The sequence below is a fragment of the Ceratotherium simum genome, chromosome 27 (assembly GCF_057802395.1).
Source record: "Ceratotherium simum simum isolate JZ-2026a chromosome 27, ASM5780239v1, whole genome shotgun sequence".
NCBI lineage: Eukaryota > Metazoa > Chordata > Mammalia > Perissodactyla > Rhinocerotidae > Ceratotherium > Ceratotherium simum.
In genome coordinates this window covers 4,998,017-5,013,759 of record NC_141926.1, presented here as the reverse complement: position 1 = coordinate 5,013,759, position 15,743 = coordinate 4,998,017, and the positions used below count along the sequence as shown (strand labels likewise).

Here is a 15,743-nt window from a genome sequence, read left to right as displayed (position 1 = left end):
TCTGATGGTCTTATAATTAGGCCCCTGCCGCGGAGACTGGGGTTTTAATGTAATGACAGCTTGGATTTACGGAGCATCCATCTGCAGGAAACTCCAGGCACGGAACAGACCTCACTTAGTTCTCCTGCCAAATCCTTCTGAGGTCTGGAGAGGGGGCGGGGAGGGATTCATTGGCTATTAGCGTTAAGGAAAGTGACCTGGTGGGCAGGTCAAAAGGCTTGCCCAGGGCAGGAAGGGGGCAAAGTCAAAGAACAGAGCTCAGATTTGGAAGTCTGCATCCTGTACCTGTCCCCGGCTGGCTGTGACACCCACAGAGGTTTCTGAAGGACAGGAACAGCCTGGCAGAGGAAAGTTCTGGTGGCAGGCCACAGAACACCCAAGGAAATGATGCTGTGACAGCGATGAACCCCATTTCCAAGACCGCCTGGGAGGCTCCTGGGGTGGCCCACCGGCAAGAGTGCAGTCATCTGGGCAGTGTTAATGTTGGCCCCGTCCATTCTTCTCTCTCCCATCTGGGCTGGCCAGTCGGTGCCTAATTCTCCTTCTCGAAGTCCACTAGCAGGGGAGGGTGTTTACCAAGTGTGAGGATGAGGAGTGTACAACCTGCAGGGGGCTCCCAGACAAGGACAAAGATGACAGTGATAACAGTGTCCGAGGGCCCCTTAGAGAAAATCCCCCTCCAGCAACACAAAGTGGCATCAGGGTTTCCTGCTGCCACTAACCATCGAGCTGCTGTCAGGCCAGGTCAGGAGCATGGAGGGGCCAATGGGAAGAGGCTTCATTGGCTAAAGATGGGACAATTGAGCATCCGAGACAAGCAAATGCTATTGACAGAGAGACTCTGAATCTATAAACATCATGAGCTCTGAACGATACCCCTCCAAACACCCAACTGACAGACACCTGTGCCCATAACTAGGATACCTTCTTTTTTTTTTTTTTTTGCTGAGGAAATTGGCCCTGAGCTAACATCTGTGCCCATCTTCCTCTATTTTGCATGTGGGATGCCGCCACAGCATGGCTTGTTGAGTAGTGTGTAGGTCTGCACCCCAGATTAGAGCCTGCGAACCCCAGGCCACCGAAGCAGAGTGTGTGAACTTAACCACTATGCCACCAGGCTGGCCCCTCAACTTCTTACTCTAAAAATAGCAATGTGAGGAAAATAAATAGTTACCTTACTTTTCCTGGATGAGCTTTCTCTCAGAGTTGAAATATAGCCCTAGTTGACTCTGGTAAGGTCCTCCTTACTGGGAATTCGATTTAATAAAAGTCAAAGGAATGACAGAATTAGAAAACCTCATTTTGCAGCCCCTAATGAAATATAGGGATGCAACAGGCCTCGGGGGGTGACATCATTGGGTGAAGGCTGGTGGGAAGGGGGCCTTACCCGCTGGTACTATCTGGGACTCGGAGTCTCCATTGGTAGATCTCCACTTTGCACTTTTGCCTTCTGCTGTGGTCTCTTCTATTAGGGAAGGAGAAGCTTGGGCAGAGAACAGAGCTCTCACTTGAATAGAGTTAAATCCGGGAGAGGACCAGACCTGAACCGGTTCTCTTTTTTTCTGAAAACTTCTCTTTCAAGGATGACACAAAGAGCTGCCTGATAAACACAATGCACCCAGGCACAGTTGGCTAGAGGCAGGTCACCCCTGCCCCTCCTGGGGGTGGGTGGGTGGGAGGAGTATGTGATGCTGCTGCTCCTACTGTCCAGTTGGTGTGGGCTGAACCTGGACCAGGAAGATGCAGAAAACTACCAGGCCCCCTATTGGCAAGGTCAGTGGGAAGCAGCCGGAAATGACAGGTTGGGGGCTGGGACACCGGTTCAGGAAATGGAGGTGCAGTCCTGCTGTGGCTCTTATAGAGTTGTCAGATCTCTGCCACATGGGTTCACTATGTATCTTATGCTGTAACTCTACAACCAGTTATTTCATCATTTGGCAGTGCATCCTTTTATTTTTATTTATTAAATCCTTTTGGCCATGATGAGCCAAAAAAGAAAAAAATTAAAGTACATGTCACATCAAAAAGCTGTTATTGGATTTCTGTTTCTCAAGAAAGTTGATCTGAATGCCTAACTTACACAGAATGTTTGTCAAAATTTATCATCCACTATATGTGCGCTGGTATCACCGATCGTGTGAAAATTAGAAAACATGGATCTGCTAAATAAATCATCATTGACTTCGAAGTTAGTAACTGATTTAAAGCTGCTAAAAGACAAAGATTAAACAAGGCAGATGAGCTTGGTCGTCACTCTCTGAGGCATGCCTTCTCCCTTAGATCCAATGACAATTCTAATTGCATTCATTTCAATTTCAAGTTTTCTTGTGCATTTACAAGATGAAATAATAGCTGTTATTGTTTAGACTCCAGGAGCAGAAGAATTTCAGTTAAATGATGCCAGCTTAATATGTGTGTTATCAGATGATTCAAACAGAAAAGCCAATTAAGTTAATTTGAATAAGTGTTTAATTTTTATTCAGACCATTAAATACAGGTAAAGCTTTGAACATTTATCCTGTTGAAGATGTGTAACTTGACGTTGTTGAAAATGCAAGATATGAATGTAAATTCAGTTAAATACTCATTATTGGTGATATCATGATTTGTTTTTGTTGTGATAACACAAATACAAATGTTGATGTCACATAGCTCATGGTAAAAATGTGCTATTATTAAATTAAGAAAGTATGGAGCAGAAATATAATTGGGATTATTTCTAGTGAACACGTAATTTATAAATGAGTCTTGCGATATACCTCTATTTGAAATAAAAGCTGCAGATATCAAAACTTACAAATATTTTTACATATACAAAGTTAAAGTAACTGAACTACAAAGTTTCTGTGACAGAACAAATATGGATGAGAAGCGAGAAATACTCCATCAAGGCGTTTCATACTTTCTCCCTTTGAGATCCATCATCGGGTCAGATTTCAGAAATGCATAGCCTTTAAAAAAGTTGTTTGTAAATCAATCTAAATGACTTATAATGATACTAGATTTGTGTGTGTGTGTGTAATTGGGTCTTCTAGATTTTGGTTGCATTTTGTTCAAAATCAGTTGGAATCTTTAATCAAACTGTTCAACAAGTAGATAACCAAAAACAACTTCTTTTGAAACATTTGGCAAAGTTATTGCAATTATTGAAAACAGGATCGTAAACAGAAAGACCATTTACATTTAGTACTACAAAAGAAAGAGGGATACAGAACAAGTTGCATGGTGCCTGCCCAAATAGTGTATGAGAATGACTTGGGATTCTGAAATTGCTCCCTGGAACATCTCCATTTATGGGACAAATTTTTGATAGAGCTTATATGACATCAGAGTGGAATAAAATTGAGAAAGCCTGTGATTTTCAGCCTATAAATTTGACAAAGCACTCAAAACAATCATACATGTAAAAACACTGTTTGACATATTTTGCCTATAAAAACATGTAAGAAAGAAAGATTCTCTGGATGGAAGCCAAAACACAGAACCTGTGAAAATCCCCCAGCTGAATCATTGATACTTTCATCAAAAGACGCTGAGACTGTCCCCTCCTCCTCGAAGGGTTGGCTCAGATGGTACCTGCACAGGCTGTTCACTCATCTGATAACATCGGGGTTTTCAGAGAAGATTCCATTTAACTCATCAACAAACTCACATTTATTAGTCACAAAATGTCTTCTTGAAGAAGACCCCAGGCAATTTTGTATAAAATTAAAAGTAAAAAGGCAATTCCGAAAATAATACATCCTTCTGAGAAATACCACTAACATGGCATTAAAACAAATAAGGTTAAAAAGCTTATTAAAGAATGTGAATGTTTATCAAGAATAATTATCCGGCTGATAGTTACTTTTTAGTTGATCCAGCTGTGGGAGATCAAAATTGGCCACCTCAAAATCCGTCTCTTTACCTTGATTATTTTCTCTGAAAGAAACTTTTTTTTAAACAAATTTTGTGTGTGTGTGTAGCCCTGAGCTAACATCCATTGCCAATGCTCCTCTTTTTGCAGAGGAAGACCGGCCCTGGGCTAACATCCATGCCCATTTTCCTCTACTTTATATGGGATGCTGCCACAGCACGGCTTGATGATCGATGCATCAGTCTGTGATGCATCAGTCTGTGCCCGGGATCTGAACCTGCGAACCCCGGGCCACCAAAGCTGAGCACACTCACTTAACCACTACACCACCGGGGCGGTGCCTCTCTGAAAGAAACTTTAACCTTCCGTCAAACTTATACCTAAAAACGACAGACTCAGAGGGTCCTTGCTAAGCCTATTCTTATGAAAGTTCTGTTTACCAAACATTTACATTTGTAAGGGAAATCTCCATTTGTAAAGCTGTCTCCCTCTCTGTACAGGGAAGGGGGTGGGGAGGATGACCTTATCTCTGGAAACTCTGATCAGTAGGGAAGGCAGAAGGAGAAGACTTAAATCTGCATACTCTTGATTGCTGTGCTTTCCAGGTCATCGCCCTTAGCTTCTCCCTCCCCATCCCCAACATCATCCCTTGTCTCCAAGAATATACTATTTAAGGTGAAAACCTCCACCATTTGTCAAGAAACTCAGTTTCCCTGGTTTCTCCTATGTATACATGTTATTAAACTTTGTTTGATTTTCTCCTGCTATTCGGTCTCATGTCAATTTAATTTGTAGCCCAGCCAGAAAGGACCCACAGTTAGCAGAGGATACTCTTCCTCCCCTTCACAGCTCATCAATGCAAAGAAGGTAAGCGTATTTTTTCTTTGCTTTAATGTAACAAATGTTATCTTTATTCTTTACAAGAGTATCTGTAAATACAATTTTCACTTTATTAGAAATGAAAATTATATAACACCATTGTATTTTTCCCTTGACCTTTTAAGCTAAGTTTTTGTAGTGCAAATTTATTTTTCACCAGCTTTATAGTGCTATAATTTACATTCAATAAAATCCACCCATTTTAAGTGTGCAGCCTGGTGAATTTGGCAACTGTTAACAGTCTGTAAACAGAGACATTAGCAGGTGATCAATTCTGGCCAACAAGACACAAAGAGAGAACAATGAGGGGCTTCTGGGAGAATATTGTTCCTCGTTCCTGGAGAAACACATGAAGGAGAATGGCACTTCTGCTCTGAATTTCGTTGCCTGCATCTGACGCCAGGAACTGTGGCCACTACTGCAATCTACATATAGAACATTTCCATCACTCTGAGAGTCTCCTTGTGCTGCTCCCCCGGGCCCTGCCCCTAATGACCACTGATCTTGAATGCATGTTTTTAAAATTTTTCAAACAACTTTATTGAGGTATAATTGCTATATAATAAACTGTACATATTTAAAGTCTACAATTTGATATGTTTTGACACGTGTACACAGTGGTGAAGCCATAACCGCTATCAAGAGAGTAAACATACCATATCTATCCTTCCATTGAATGGAGAGACCACAATTTGTTTATCCTTCCCACCTGGTGATAAACATTTGATCTGTTTCCATTTTTGGCTATTACAAGGAAAACTGCTGTGAACATTTGTGCAAAAGTCTTCACATGGACACATGCTTTCATTTCTCTTGGTAAATACCAAGCAGTGGAATGACTGGGTCACATGGTAGGTATATGCTTGACTTTTTAAGAAACTGTCAAATGGTTTTCCAAAGCGGTTATCCCATTTTGTGTTCCTAAGAGCTGTGCATGAGAGTTCCAGTTAACAAGCACCCTTGCCAGCACTTGGTTCAGCAATCTCTTTAACTGTAGTCATTATAATCTCTACGGAGTGATGGTCCATTGTAATCTTAATTTGCATTTCCTTAATGACTGGTGCTATTGAACATCTTCCATGAATTTATTTGCCATTCCTCTATCTTCTTTGGTGAAGTACATATCAAATGATTTGCTCTTTTTTAAAAAAAAAAATTGGGTTCTTTGTTCTCTTATTGAGTTTTTTTGTTTGTTTGCTTTTTGTTTTTTTTTTTTTTATTTTTTGTTTATTGCAGTAACTTTGGTTTATAACATTGTAAAAATTTCAGGTGTACATCATTGTACTTCTATTTCTGCATAGATTACATCATGTTCACCACCCAAATACTAATTACAACCCATCACCACACACATGTACTGAATTATCCCTTTCACCCTCCTCCCTCCCCCCTTCCCCTCTGGTAACCACCAATCCAATCTCTGTCCCTATGTGTTTGTTTATTGTTGTTATTATCTACTACTTAATGAAGGAAATCATGCGGTATTTGACCTTCTCCCTCTGACTTATTTCACTTTGCATTATACCCTCAATGTCCATCCATGATGTCACAAATGGCTGGATTTCATCTTTCTCATGGCTGAGTAGTATTCCATTGTGTATATATACCACAGCTTCTTTATCCATTCGTCCCTTGATGGGCACTTAGGTTGCTTCCAAGTCTTGGCTATTGTGAATAACGCTGCAATGAACACATGGGTGCATGTACCTTTACAAATTGGTGTTTTCAAGTTCTTTGGATAAATACCCAGCAGTGGGATGGCTGGATCATATGGTAGTTCTATCCTTGATTTTTTGAGGAATCTCCATACTGTTTTCCATAGTGGCTGCACCAGTTTGCACTCCCGCCAACAGTGAATGAGAGTTCCCTTCTCTCCACATCCTCTCCAATACATGTTGTTTCCTGTCTTGTTAATTATAGCCATTCTGACGGGCGTCAGGTGATATCTCATTGTAGTTTTGATTTGCATTTCCCTGATAGTTAATGATTTTGAACATCTTTTCATGTGTCTGTTGGCCATCTGTATATCTTCTTTGGAGAAATGTCTGTTCAGGTCCTTTGACCATTTTTTAATTGGGTTGGTAGTTTTTTTGTTGGTAAGATGCATGAGTTCTTTATATATTTTGGAGATTAAGCCCTTATCAGAAGTATGGTTTGCAAATATCTTCTCCCAATTGTTAGGTTGTCTTTTCGTTTTGTTGATGGTTTCCTTTGCTGTGCAGAAGCTTTTTAGTTTGATGTAGTCCCATTTGTTTATTTTTTCTATTGTTTCTCTTGCCCGGTCAGACGTGGTGTTTGAGAAGATGTTGCTAAGACTGATGTCGAAGAGCGTACTGCCTATGTTTTCTTCTAGAAGTTTCACAGTTTCAGGTCTTACATTCAAGTCTTTAATCCATTTGGAGTTAATTTTTGTGTATGGTGTAAGGTAAGGGTCTACTTTCATTTTTTTGCATATGGCTATCCAGTTTTCCCAACACCATTTGTTGAAGAGACTTTCTTTTCCCCATTGTATGTTCTTGGCTCCTTTGTCAAAGATTAGCTGTCCATAGATGTGTGGGTTTATTTCTGGGCTTTCGATTCTATTCCATTGATCTGTGTGTCTGTTTATGTGCCGGTACCATGCTGTTTTGGTTACTACAGCTTTGTAGTATATTTTGAAATCAGGGAGTGTGATACCTCCAGGTTTGTTCTTTTTTCTCAGGATTCCTTTAGCTATTCGGGGTCTTTTGTTGTTCCATATAAATTTTAGGATTCTTTGTTCTATTTCTGTGAAAAATGTTGTTGGAACTTTGATAGGGATTGCATTGAATCTATAGATGGCTATAGGAAGTATGGACATCTTAACTATGTTAATTCTTCCAATCCAAGAGCACGGAATATCTTTCCATTTCTTTGTGTCTTCTTCAATTTCTTTCAGAAATGTTTTATAGTTTTCGGTGTACAGATCTTTCACCTCTTTGGTTAAGTTTATTCCTAGGTATTTTATTCTTTTTGTTGCAATTGTAAATGGGATGGTATTCTTAATTTCTCTTTCTGCTACTTCGTTGTTAGTGTACAGAAATGCAACTGATTTTTGTATGTTGATTTTGTATCCTGCAACTTTACCATATTCGTTTATTACTTCTAAAAGTTTTCTGGTGGATTCTTTGGGTCTTATTGAGTTTTGATAGTTCTTTATATATACCAGATACAAGTCCTTTATCAGATATGTAATTTGCTAGTATTTTCTCTGGTCTGTGTCTTGTCTTTTATTCACTTAACTGTGTCTTTCCGAGAGCAGGAGTTCTTCATTTTATGAAGTCGAATTTGTCAATTTCTTTCTTTTGACGTTGTATCCAAGAAATCTTTGCCAAACCCAAAGTCACTATGATTTTCCCATATGTCTTCTAGCTTTTTAATAGTTTTAGGTTTTACATTTAGATGTATGATCCATTTTGAGTTAAATTTCTATGTAATTCAAAATATAGTTTTGAAGTAGAACCATAGGAATGTCACTCTATTTCTGGATTTCTACTCTGTCCCACTGATCTACTTGTCTATCTTGATGCCAATAACACACCATCCTTCTCACCGTAGCTTTATAACTAACCTTGAAGGCAGGCCGTGTACATCCTCCAATTGTTCTTTTTCAAAGTTGTTTTGACTATTCCAGGTCCTTTGCATTTTCATATGAATTTTAGATTTGGCTTGTCAATTTCTATCCCAAAAAAGCCTGCTGAGGTTTTGATTGGGAATGCATTGAATGTAGAGATCGATTTGAATCAATTTGAATAAAATTATTTTGTATGTTCACAAATATAAAATTAAACTTCAAGTCTATGCATAAATATTTGAAAATTTACTATTTCAATTGTTTTTAACCCCTTTTTCTTCCGGGAAAAATGTCCCGATTTGGAAAATAAATTTTATGGTGACTGGCCCCGCGTTTGAGGTGACCATCAGAGTGTCACTTCCTGAATCCAGTGATCAGGCTTAACTTTAGCAAAATTGGGACAAGACGCTCTACGCTGTTCACACGACACAGTACGGAAAGACACCATCAGCTGTGAAATATTGCCAACGACGTGAACCCGAATTTAATTGTCCGGAGTTACCGCCCATTTACGGGAAACAGGAGGGCACGAGAAAGAAGTTAAATGATGTGACAAGGAAGGAAATAATTCCAGAAGGTAGGACATTCTATAGGACAAGCCACCTGATGTCTTCAAGTCAAGAGGTTTTACTTTTTTTTTAGTGGAGGGGAGATTAAAAATCTTTTTTTAGATTCAAAAGAGACTGAAGAGATTTTAGACTTCTTAGAAAAAAAATCTTTTTTTAGATTGAAAAGAGACTGAAGCGATTTTACAACCAAACGTAACGAGCATGCCTCACTGGGATCTCAACTCAAACCAACAAACTGGAAAAAGCCATTTTTGAGACAACTAGGGAAATTTTAATATGGATTCATTTTTAGATAATACCCAGGGATTAGCATTAACTTTGCTAGATGTGGAAATGGCATTATAGTTATATAAGAACGTTCATGATTTTTTGCATCTCTGTGAATACTGAATTATGCAGGAGGTGAAATGGCATGTTGGCTGGGATTTGTTCTAAAATACTTCATCCAAGCAAGGAGCAAAGGAAAAAGATGTCTAAAGCCAAATGTGGCAGAATCTTGATCATTGTTGAACCTGGAGAAGAGGGTCGTGCATGCTGAATTTACTATTCTCTCCAGTTCTGAATAGATTTGGAATTTCTTAAAAAAAAAAAAAAACTAAAGGAGGGATGAGTAGCGGAAGCACAGAGGATTTTTCGGGCAGTGAGACTACTCTGTATGAGACCATCATGGTGGACCCACGTCATCACACATCTGTCCAAACCCACAGAACGTCCAGCACCAAGAGTGAGCCCTGATGTCAACTGTAGGCTCTGGGTGATGACGACGTGTCAATGCAGGTTCATCAGTAGCAACAAATGCACCACGTGGTGGGGATGTTGATAGTGGGGGAGGCTGTGCATGTGGGGTCAGGGGGTAATGGGAAATCTCTATACCTTCTGCTCAGTTTTGCTGTGAATCTAAAACCGCTCTAAAAAATAAAGTTTATTTTTTTAAAAAGTGAAAAACTAAAAAAATAAATAAACAGAGGCATGAGCAGATGATTAATTCTGGCCGAGAAGACACAAAGAGAGAACAACGAGTGGCTTCTGGGAGAAGATTTTTCCTCTTTCTTGGAGGAACACAGGAAGGAGAACGCCACTTCTGCTCTGAATTTTGTTGCCTGCGTCTGATGCCAGGAGCCGTGGTGGCTGTCTTGGCATCGGTAGGTGGATCCCGCTGAAAAGGACCAGACAATCGCAGGGGTGATGGAGCGAAGATGGAGAGAACCGGGTCCTTGTGGACATCGCTGAGCCACTGAAGTGATTGTCCCACTGCCGGACTGAGTTACGCAAGACGACAATTTTTTCTGTTGCTTAAGCCGCTTCTGGCTGGGTTTTTCTTATTGACATATCACCTCACCGGTGGTTAATAAATCTAGTGTTTGTGTGGATCGTTGGAGGTGTTCTTCCAACTACCTTGTAAATGACTAAAGGGCTTCTTTTTATCATCCTTCCAACCCCTCTGAGATGCCAAAGGCACATTCATCCAACCAGCACCTGTTTAAACTTATTTATTCAAATCTCCATCCAAAGGCCTAAGGGAAGTGATGAGATGGATAAGTAACAGTCCCAGCCCCTCCCCTGCACACACCCTAGGAGTGGGAGGAGGGTGCCCACGGATGTGACCACTGAGAACCCAGCAGGGTGTTGTCTCTCCATGGAAACTGAGTGCTGGTGTTAGAGCCTCACAGAAGGCCTCCTGGAGGAGGAGGCCCACAAATTGAGCTGGTTATGCTTTAATGGGTGGAGATAAGAATGAAGGTGAGTGTTGAAAGCTCCCAAGGTAATTGAGGCAAAACAAAGGCTTACGGGAAGGAAATCCTGTTTCCTTCAGGGCATCTTGGCCCAAATACAGAGTTCAATGAGAGAGAAGTCTGGAAATAGAGACTCAGATTGTAGAGGGTCCTGTAGGCCCCTGGAAGGAGATGTTTAGTCTTTATTAGCCAGATGGGGAGGAAAATAATGTGATGATTAAAGATTTCAAGTCCTTCATTTTAGGAAAAATGCAGCTATACCCCAGGGTGAGCGTTTGTCCAAGATCAGAAGACTGGACTCCTGGCTTCCCATTCTGGCTCTGATTCATCAGCCACCTCTGGGTGGAGGTGGAGGTAACAGCTCCCAGAGCCCAGAGCTGAGGGGGGGTGATGGGGTGCTCTCCTGGGGAAAATGAGGACTCTCTCATTTTCCTCACTGAGGTCCCCTTTACCTTCTGTAAAGTGGAGAGAACCCCCAACCTAAATTGGGATTTAAAAGATTCAATAATTAAATTTAAAACATCTAATACACAGTAATAGCTTGGTAAAATGGTAATTATTCTTCCTGCCAGATCTGATCAACTGAGCCGGGCCGGCAAACCGGAAGGTCACTCTTTCTGAGAAGAGGACTAACCACTATTAACCACTCACTTATTAATCCAATTTAAAAGTCCTCCCCACCCCCTGCACCGCCCCCTCCACACTTTCTCAAGTGAGCTTCTGCTGAAAACATTCATTCACCCACTGGCTAACCAGCTATGAGCAACCCATTTAAGGGCTACTTTATAATTTACTGTAATTAACTCACTATGCCAACTCCACGCATTAAACGCATTAAACGTGCCCCTGAAGGAGGAAACGCCATTGGAAAGGCAATGAGGCAAGAGGGAAGTGAACTCTGGCCCAGGAGTTCCCTGGGTCTTAGAGAGAGTAGAAGGGCCAGAATCTTGCCCAGGGGGCAGGCTCTCCAATATGGAGAATCCAGTCACCAGCCATGGAGTGAGGACTCCAGGGGTCACAGCCTCGCCAACTGTCATCATGGGTGTGCCGGGCACCTCCTCGGGGCAACCTTGTGGGGCCTCTGCCATCCCTTTGAAACAACAGTCTCAAAACAAGAAGTTCAAAGTGACTGTGTTTGTTCTGCAGGATGTTTGGCTGTGTCTGATTGTCTTCCAGAAGGGGCTGTATGTATGGTGAGTCAGCGGATGGCCCAGTTCCCAGTCCACAGGTTCTCTAGAGGAGGATGGGGGACATAAACAGGGAGGAAGGAAGGGAGGCAGCATGGGGAGTAGCAGGGGAGCCATGAGGGGGCCCTTTAATCAGAAGGGGGCGGATTATGAGCAGGTTAGTGCACTGTTAGGAGGCTGGCTCATCTTTGTTTCTGTTGGTTATTCTCAAGCGGTTTGGCAAAGATTAAAATGACTCTCTTCGTAATGCACTTGGGGACAGGAGTCTGGATGGGAGAGTTCCGGATCAAAGGTAATCAGATTTCCTGGCATATGTGAGGTATGTGATCAACATGATGTGTGAGCGTATGACTGCATAAATGAGCAAATGAATAAGCAGGAGGGAGGAAGCCCGGGGAGGGAGGGAGGCAGCCAGGCTGCCTTACAGTCAACCGGGATTGGGCACCTCTCCTCCGGGCACTGACCGCAAGAATCCTGCTCCTAAGCAGCCAACTGCTACTAGAAGAGAAGAGAAATTGTCCACGTAAATAGAATGCAGGTAAAGGATTGTGCGTGTCCTGAGAAGAGAAAGACAGGGCTACGGCATTTAAAGAGGAAAACCTCACAGTATTTAGTGACTTAATGGTGCCTATACTCTGTGCCACATGAACACACTCCTGTGTTCCTCCCAACACCCCATCAAGTAAACACCCCAAGATCCTCCCAACACTCCATCAGGTAAGCTCCCCAACACCCCGTCAGGTGAGCACCCCAACACCCTCCCGACACCCCATCAGGTAAGCACCCCAACATCCTCCCAACACCCCATTAGGTAAGCACCCCAACACCCTCCCAACACCCCCATCAGGTAAGCACCTGCTTTAGAGATGAGGAGGCAGGTGAGTGAGGCCAGGTAATGTGCCCGGAGTCACACTGCAACTGCTTGCTGGCACCCCTGTGTCCCCCACCCCCAGTCTGCATCCCTCCCAATGCACCCTGGGTTCCTGTGTGACAGGGAGCGTACCTGGTGGGGCAGGCACACTCTGGGTGGGAGAATCTGTTACCTCCACCAGGTAGATCCTTGGCCGATGGAGGAAGCAGATTCAGAACTGGGTTTGAAGATGAGAAAGACTCTCATGGCAGTAACACCTTGTACCCAAAGCTTTAAGGACGGGAAAGTCTACCAAATCTCACAAGTGAGAACCGCTATGAGGAACATCAAATGTGAGATGACTGTGCTCCTCACGTGCCTCACTTGAGACTTGGCTCTTCTGCAGAGTTTATTTTCCCTTTTCCGATTTTTCTTAAAGCTGATGGTGGTCAATGGGAGGAAGGTAGCCCTACTTCCAGATGGCTAACGCTAGTCGCCTCAGAAGTGGGCTAGACAGGAAGCCACAGAGGTGGTCTCAAGGTGACAGAAGGTGATTGAACCCTGGCCAAAAGCTTGGCCAGGTTGGAATGAGCAGAAATAAAAACACGTCAGAAAAAGACGTGTCAGATCCCTGCCGATTACTCTCGCTATTGGTGAGGATGCACTGGCTGCGAGTAACAGAGTAACCCATCAACCGTGCCTTCAGAAAATAGGGGCTGTCTTTCTCCCATCACAAGAAGACTGGAGGTGTGTCCGTGCTGGATGCTCCTGAGGTTCGCCTCGTCAGAGCCAGCGTCTCAGCAGTTCTCAGCTCTGTTCTCAAGGTCACAAAGAGGTGGCTGCAGAGATGCAGTTGAGTTACCCCTGGCTCGAAGGGAGGCGGCATGTTGAGTGGTTAGCATTCCATCCTGGGGGGTGGAGGCAGGCAAGGGAGGAGAACACTGGGGTCAGCGCTGGGTTAGTCCTCCCACAGCCCCTCTGAGCACCCGCGGGGCCCTGGCATGCAGCTTCTGCAGACAAGCATGGTCCCGAGCCCACCGTAACCCCAGGAGAGCTGGTGTATTTTCCTGAATTCCTGCCTCGCTGCTTCCCCGTCTGCAGCGTGATTCACCCTGGTCCGTGTCGTGGCCTGCCCTGGCTGTAAGCCCTGGGTGTTTGCTTCCTCCCTGGATAATCGCCAGCCTAAATTATTCACAGCCCTAATGTACACACTGGTGGGGTTCTGATGAAGGCCACGGAGGGAGGGCCACGCGTTAACACGGGGTGAGGAGGCCTCCTCTGCAGGGGAAGAGAACCAGGAGGAGGGACTGGACAGCCGCTTCCCTGGGGCAGCCAGAGGTGGCCAGAAGCAGATCCACTCCTGCCTCCCACCATTTTCCAGGTGCCTAAGGGCGACTACAGTAACTGGGAGGTGAGGGCTGGGGCAGGAGCAAGAGCACGTGCCTTGGGTCCCCAGCACACAGTCCAGGCCTGGAGCATAGGCAGCAAGTTTAAACTCTGGGTTTATGTCCCAGCTCTGCAGGTTCCTGGCCAGGACAAGGAACTTCACCTGTCTGTGCCTCAGTTTCCCCCTCTGACCAGTGGGGTTGCTGTGAGGATTAAACACAGCAATCCCCGAGCAGTAGATTGTTTGTAAAAATAGCCACAGTTGTTCCTCTCTCTGAATCCACGCCCTTGGGTAGCTCCTCATCCCCGGGGGAGCCTATTCCACACGCCTGGATTCTGGCCGGCCCGTGACTCACGCTGGCCAGTAGAATGCCGTGTAAGCAACGGTGTGCCCATCTGAGCCGTGCTGCGTCTGCTGGTGGGAATACAAAATGGCGGAGCCCAGGGGAGTTAGGTAACAGGCTCAGCTAATCGGTGGAGAGGCCACAGGGCTCGGCCTGCAGGACTGTCCAAGATCAAAGGCCATCCATCTCTTCCCACGTAGGAATGTCACCTGGAAGGGAACGGGCTCTTTGGAGACATGAAGGAATAATGTCAAAATCCTGTCTGCCGTGGCAGGGTATTCCATGGGGACTGCACTCTGGGTCCAGGGAGCACCTGCCTCACAGGTGTCCCTGGGTTACTAAGTGGGACTGTGGTGTCTCCAGGTGCAGTCCATTCAAGTTTGCCAGACTAGCCAGAACTTCAGGAACGCCATAGGCATCCCCCGTCCGCTCCTGTGGCAGGAGGGCAGCAGGGTCTGGGAAGGTGGTGGGGACAGGGCTGGGGTTAGGCCTAGCCCTTCAATGACTGTCTTTATAAAAAGGATGGTTGGAGTATTCCTAGGGCTGTTTGCTTGGTTGTTTTTAGGTTATCTCTGCTCTTTGCATAAAAGATACTTTTTTTTCCTCTTTTTTCTTTTGGTAGCTGAGGGTCTGCTCTTTCCTTCAGGTCTCCTGTAACCATGTCTAAATATGTGGGACGGTGGAAACAGCCTGGAGGCGTGAGAGTCACAAGAAGCTTGTCACCACCCGGGCACCACGTTCCAGACTCTACAGCAGTTTCCCCGGCCTGGAGCTCATGCATCAGGACTTGGGGCCACGAGATAGTTCTATTTTGTTTTTAAAATCACACCAAAATGCTGAAGCAAAGACATAAGGTCCACAAAGCTACCATTGCTAATCTCCTATGTGTCTTCGAATTTTAAAAACAGCTCCCCAAATAAAACATAACTAGCAGCCAGGAGAGCCCAACTTGAAACGTCCTCGTCTGTCCCGTGGATTCCGCCCCCAGGCTTTAACTGGTAGCTCCCTGATGTTTTGCAAGTGACGGGAGCCCTCCAGGCCCGGCAGTCAGCAGCCTGCAGGGTCCCTGCCATTTCTGTGTATTCCACAAAGAACGCTCTGAAACTGCCCTGCGACCAAAGATGAGCTTGCTGTGAATCTACAGCTCTTCATCGCGGGCTCTGAGACGGCGGGCGATGGCTTCGGTTTGGGTCATGGTCACGTACATCTTTAGCACTATCACAATGGCTCGTGCAGTAAGTAGGTGCTCAGCAAAGGCGGCAATTATAAAGAATGCCCTGAGCAAGCCTCAGAGTCCCCAGGAGAACCCAGATTGCTGTAGGTCCTGAGCGGGGCCTGGGAACCTGC

The 15,743-nt window shown here is 44.3% G+C and overlaps 1 long non-coding RNA gene across 3 annotated transcripts; it reads left to right on the top strand.

Annotated features, from left to right (window-relative positions):
- The first annotated feature begins 4,477 nt into the window (after positions 1-4,477).
- On the top strand, positions 4,478-15,344 carry LOC147913396 (uncharacterized). Of its 3 annotated transcripts, XR_015548663.1 has the most exons (4): positions 4,478-4,723; positions 11,776-11,822; positions 12,029-12,108; positions 15,043-15,344. It is a non-coding gene; the product is annotated as an uncharacterized LOC147913396 (long non-coding RNA). The 3 variants fall into 3 exon arrangements; XR_015548661.1 differs by lacking the exon at positions 4,478-4,723 and having other exon boundaries at positions 11,664-11,822; XR_015548662.1 differs by lacking the exon at positions 4,478-4,723 and having other exon boundaries at positions 11,664-11,822; positions 12,029-12,135.
- Positions 15,345-15,743: the final 399 nt, after the last annotated feature.